At 51.8% G+C, this 6190-nt stretch overlaps 1 pseudogene; it reads left to right on the top strand.

Annotated features, from left to right (window-relative positions):
- The first annotated feature begins 416 nt into the window (after positions 1-416).
- On the top strand, positions 417-5270 carry LOC142430448 (ral guanine nucleotide dissociation stimulator-like 2 pseudogene; annotated as a pseudogene).
- The last annotated feature ends 920 nt before the right edge of the window (positions 5271-6190 follow it).

Below are 6190 nucleotides of genomic sequence, written 5' to 3'. Positions count from 1 at the left end.
TCCTAGATTCATACTTGGTGCATTTGAAGTCCTCGTTATTCATTGACGTTTGCCATGCTTTCTTCTCATGTTAGGCATGCTCTACCAGCAAATGAAGGTCCCCAAGGCTGCATTCCCCAGGGTTTACTCCATCCAAGTCACAGATCGACTCTGTGAAGGCAGCTCTTCCTCAGTTGTAGTTTGAGCACCTTCCGAGCACCGAGCTGCGGTGCTCATCTTCTGGCACTTTCTCTCGCAAGGTTCTGCTCCTGCTCGTTAGGTTTCCAGTCACTGGCAATGTCTGGGTGCTCGCCACAGGGTTCTTGGGAGCTAACTCCTCTGAAGTGGGCAGCCTATTCCTTCTTTGTTGTCTGTCTGCCTAGAAGCAGCAAAGTGATCAATGTGGAGGAAAAAACCATGAGTCATTCAAACGAGTCATGGCAATCCCACTCCCCTTTGCCAATGATGACAAAGCTACAGCTGCTGGATTCAGAGGAAGTGATGAGGACATGGATGCCAGTAGTCTTCTCGTTTCCATTTCTATGCGGCTTGAGTGCAAGCATGATGCCCGGACTGAAGCAGCTCCCTTGCAACTACTAGATGAGAAAGAACTCTGAGGCTGAAACCAACGAGCCAAGGACCCTAGTCTAGACCAGGAGGATTAAAGAACAACACAACAACCAAACCAAACCAAACCCGGGGCATTATTGAAAAGCTCTTGAAAAATAGTAGCAAGTTTTAACCCTTTCATATAGTTGTCTAGTAGTCAAACATTTGATTACATTGTTGCTTGCTGTATTCCATGGAAGACTGATTCTGTACAAACTGGGGCTATAATTTTAGGAGAAATGATAGGACAAATGTGGCGTTTGACTGTGTTGGTTAGTTCTTGTGGCTTCAGCATGACCCTGCAGCAGAGGGGTGAATTCAATTACTGCTCAGCAGGAAAGCATGGAGAGAATAAGTACAGCTTGGCTAGAGAGTTATTTTTCCTTGGTCATGTACTTTATTTTGGGGGGTCATGTACTTTAAATTGACACAAAGCCCTATAATTTGGAATTTTGCAGGGATTAAGGGCTGTTACTACTGAAGGCTATTGTGAGAATTTTTTTCAAGTATATTTATATGAACTTAGAGGTCAGCGGCTTAGAGATAAGTATTTCCAGGCTTGGAAGATTATTTCTAGAAATATATTTTTGGCTCCAGTCACTCACACATGGAATTGAGCTGAAGCAAACGACAAGTTTGATACTGTATGGATGTGTGCTGAAAATAAATACAACAAAACATACAACAGGTCAACAATTCCAGTTGTACAATCCAGTGACATTGATTACGTTTTTCAAATTGTGCCACCATTCGTTTTGCATTTTCCCACAAGATCCCACCCCCAGGCGCATGCATTCAATGCACCACGAGCAAACCCCCCCTTTCCTTCTTCCTTCTATCCCTGGTAGCCGTTAGTAACTTGGGGGGGGGTTTCTATCATTTCCTCATTTTACGTAAATGAGATCACACAGTGAGTGTCCTTTTGTGTCTGACTAATTTTTCTCAGCAAGCTTGACACTCTTCAGGGGACTATGCTGCAGAGCTCACCATTAGCTAGGATTGTTTTACACCCACAAGCAATTCACCACAGAGCAGACCAAAGCTATGCAGCCCCTGAGAAGGTCAACTTCAAATCTTCCTTAGTAGTGGACACATAGGAGAGGGCACAAAGCAGGTCCTCCTGAGACTTAAAACTAGGAGCTGCCTGATGGATTAACCAAGGAATTTATTTTGTTGTTTGCCAGAGAAACTTGGAAATTCTCATCCAACAAGATATGACATATACTTTGGACAATTGACCACTGTCTGCTTCCTGTTATTCCCTTTTCTGAATGAGAATTCTTATCTAGGATACTTTATTCTTTCTTCTGTACATTATTATTATTACTATTCTGTACATTATTCTGAACTCATGGGATATAGGTTATAAACAGAATTTCCAATTCTCATGGACTCATACTTTCTGTAGCTATAGAAGAACCCTAAAAACTGATCAGTCATCAGGCATCAAACAACAAAAAAATCATATCATTGTGTGCTCACCTCCCTGATATGATTGCTGAAGACAAATAGGTGCATAAGCAAATGTGGTGAAGAAAGCTGATGGTGCCTGGCTATCAAAAGCTATAGTGCCTGGGGTCTTAAAGACGTGAAGGTAAACAAGCAGCCCTATAGCTCAGAAACAACAAAGCCCACATGGAAAAAGCGCACCAGCCTGTGAGATCACAAGGTGTTGAAGGGATCAGGTATCAGGCATCATCAGAACAAAAAATCATATCATAGTGAATGAGGGGGGTGGGAGTGCAGAGTGGAGACCCAAAGCCCATTTGTAGACCACTAGAGATCCCCTTACAGAAGGGTCTTGGGGAGGAGATGAACCAGTCAGGATGCGATGTAGCAACAATGAAACATATAACTTTCCTCTAGTTCCTAAATGCTTCCTTCCCTCACACTATCATGATCCCAATTCTACCTTACACTTTGGCTAGACCAGAGAATATACACTGGTACAGACAGGAACTAGAAACACAGGGAATCCAGGACAGATGACCCCTTCAGGACCAGTGGTGTGAGTTGCCATACTGGGAGAGTAGAGGGAGGGTGGGGTGGAAAGAGGGAACAGATTACAAAGATCTACATGAGACCTCCTCCCTGGGGACGGACAACAGAAGAGTGGGTGAGAGGAGACATCGGACAGTGTAAGATATGACAAAATAATAATTTATAAATTATCCAGGGTTCATGAGGGAGGGAGGAGTGGGGAGGGAGGGGGAAAATGAGGAGCTGAGGCCAGGGGCTTATGTGGAGAGCAAATGTTTTGAGAATGATGTGGGCAATGAATGTACAAATGTGCTTTATACAATTGATGTATGGATGGATTGTGATAAGAGTTGTATGAGCCCCTAATAAAATGATTTTTTTAAAAGAACCCTAAAAACTATTACCTTGGGGGACTCTGGAGGGTGCAGAAAAGCTGGGGAGGAGATTTGGTCTGGGGTCGGAGATCAACGAAGGGAACCAGCGGCCCCCCGGACTTGAGCCCCCACCCCCACCCCTGGGAGAGTCGTGCTGAGCAGCTTCCAGAGCCAGCCGGGACCCAAAGAGGATGGGGGTCCTGGAGCCCAAGGCATGGGCGGCGGCAGGAGGAAGATGAGGAAGAGGCCCCTGGGTCTGTCTGGGATGAGGAAGAGGAAGGTTCCACCTTCACTATCACGAGCAGAGCCGTCAGCGCAGGCCCCCACACCTCCCTCGCGTGCCTCCTGACTGCGGCTCCCACTCTCGAGGCCCTGGTCAGACATCTGCTGGATACCCGAACTTCAGGGTCTGCCATGACCTTCACCCCGACCTTCCTGGCCACCCACCTGACCTTCACCTCCATGTCTGCTCTGCTGGGGCTTGGAGCTGAAACCCAGAGTCTTATCCTACTGATGAGCTCCAGAGGACATCAGGGGTGGCCATCTCTGTCCTGTCACCCTGGCTGGCCTCTCACCCTGAGGCTTTTGGCTCTGAGGTCAAGGGTTCGCTTGACCGGCTTCAGAATGTCTTACTTCAGACCGGGTATGCAGCAGGGGAGGGTGTTGAGGGTGGGGGGCAACACTGAACTCATCAGCAACCTCTGGTCCCAGATGGACCCCCCCAGGCCCCTGACCATCCTAAATTCCTGCCCGCCCCACCCCAGGTGACCCCCCTGCTGGCCCCACGGATGTCCTGGTCTTCCTCAACGACCACTTGGCCCAACAGCCACTTGGTCCCCGCTCAGCCTGTGGGGTCACAGAGACCCACCGAGGCATTCCCACCTCTGCCCATCTGTCTGGGCCACTGTCACCCAGTTCAACCAGGTGGCAGGGACAGTGGTCAGCTCTGTCCTGGGGGCTTGGAGAGGTGACCGGTGTGGCCACTGCGCGCATCAGAGGGCCTGGCTCCTGGAGAAGTGGATCCACGTGGCAGAGAAGTGCGGCCGCCTCCGAAACTTGTCTTCGGTTTATGCCGTTGTGGCCGCCCCGCAGTCCAGCCCCATCCACAGACTTCCGTCAGCCTGGGGGGAAGCACCAGGGACAGCCTCAGAGTCTTTCCCAGCCTCTTTTCCAGATTTTCTCCCAAGAGGATAATGACTCCCAGAGCCGGGAGCTGCTCCTTCAGGAGGTGACGCTGCAGAAGTCCCCGAGGTCTGGCTCCCGGGGAGGGGGTGTCGTCCCATACCCATACCCCGGAACCTTCCTGAAGGACCTCATGATGCTGGATGCAGCCTCCAAAGCTGAGCTGGAGAATGGCTACATCAATTTCGACAAGTGCAGGAGGGAGTCCACTGTCCTTTCTGAACTGTGGAGGCTCCAGAACAAGTAGGAGCCGATGCCCTTCAACCTGACTCCGCCATCCAGCAGTGGCTGCAGAGGCTCCCGCCACTGGCCGAGGCCCAGAGCCACTGGGTGTCCTGTGAGGTGCAGTCATGGGGGCCCAGTGACCCGCCTGCACCACAGGTGCCTTGGCCAACACTGGTCATCTCACAGTGGACAGAGGTCCTGGGCTCTGTTGGGGTTCCCGCCCCCTCTTGTGCCCTGGGACTGGCCCAGTGTGGGGGGGAGATGAAGCACCTGGAGACCCTGCTCCTCTGCTGACCAGGCTAACCCTGCACATGAAGTGGCCATCTGGCTGGACTCTGGACACTGCCTTGGAAAACACTCCCTCCCTGCCCAGTCCTGCCCACCCAGGTCACCTCTCTCCCCCTGCCTCCTCTCTGCAGCCTTCCCAAGGTCACCACCGATCTGCCTCTTGTGGCACCCCCCTCAGTGGGGGAGCAGAAGGGACTTCAGGGGGACTGGATCTGGGGGAAGGGAGCGTGGACCAGGGCTGCCGCATCATTCACATCCAGCTGGAACTGGGGGGAGATGGCAGTGTCTACTAGAGCATCTTGGTGGCCCGCCAGGACAAGGCCCCAAGTGTCACTAGCCGTGTCCTGAAGAAAAACAATCATGACTCTGCAGTGGCTTCGGATGATGAGCTGGCACAGCTGCTGCCGGGGAGCGAGAGCTGACCATCCCACCCTTGGCTGACGTCTTCTACGCCTTGGACGGGAGGAGCATCACACGATTTTCTTGTGTGTCATCGACAGAGGCCCTCAGCTGCCACAGTGGGTGCTGCCAGCGGCCCCTTGGCCTCAGGAACACTCCCAAGTGAGGGGGGGAGGGGGTTCTTTTCCCAGGATCAAGGCCAAGGGGAGGAAGATTGCCCGGGGACTGCTCTGAAGAGGAAGCCCTGTCAGTTCACAGGAGTCAGGGTGGCCATACCGATGCAGGAGGGGGAAACCTCCCGAATGGTGGCAGTCACTCGCACTGGGACAGAAATCCTAAAAGGTGGCCAGCCACCCTGGAGCAGTGAAGTGTCATTGGTTTACCAGAAGAGTGTGCGCTGGAGCGCGGTGGAAGTGAACAGTCTTGGTAACCAAGCTGGAATCCTATGGTCCCACACCTTCCGTGAAGCTGATGCTGGCCCGAAGGGTCAGTCCTGATTCCTGACCACAGCCTAGCAGGCCAGAGGCCAAAGAAAAGCCTAGAAGTAGTGAGAGAGGAAAGGCCTATAGGCTCTGGGCCCCAGGGGAGGGTCAGTGGCAAGGCAGGTGACCCCACTCCCTGCCCTGACTCTGAGAGTTTTGTCCCTGTGACGATACTAAGATATTAAATCAAGGCACTACCTAGGGGGAAAAAACAGAACAAGCTATGACCTTGATGTAAATGTTTTTAAATAATTAGGAGGGGCATTAGGGAAGCTAATGGGTTACAAAAGGGCCAAGAGAGAGTTCTTTGGTCACAAGTCTCTTCTCAGCCATCCTGGCAAGCCCGTCTGTCCCTGGCCCCCAGCTTCTCAGCTATCTGGTCCCTTGCCTCTGCCTTCCTGGACCAGGAAGCCCACTGCCCTCTGCTTGGCCTCACGGTCTCCGTCGCAGGACTGCTCCTCTGTCCTGTCTCATGGTCCCAGCCCCGCAGCCTCTGGTATCCCTGCTGCCTCCACCCCTTCAGCCAGGAAGCAATTCCTTGAGACATTCTTTAAACCTTAAACCAAACTATCCCCTGGTGTCTCCTTGAAACCAAGTCAGAGTTGAGCTCGGCTAGTACAGGGCACTTGCCCTTGAACATGATGCTCTTGGAAGAAGTCTCTCTGTGGAATC

This window comes from Tenrec ecaudatus, chromosome 17 (genome assembly GCF_050624435.1).
Source record: "Tenrec ecaudatus isolate mTenEca1 chromosome 17, mTenEca1.hap1, whole genome shotgun sequence".
NCBI lineage: Eukaryota > Metazoa > Chordata > Mammalia > Afrosoricida > Tenrecidae > Tenrec > Tenrec ecaudatus.
The sequence above is the reverse complement of the archived record's forward strand: the minus strand, read 5'-3'. Positions and strand labels throughout refer to the sequence as shown.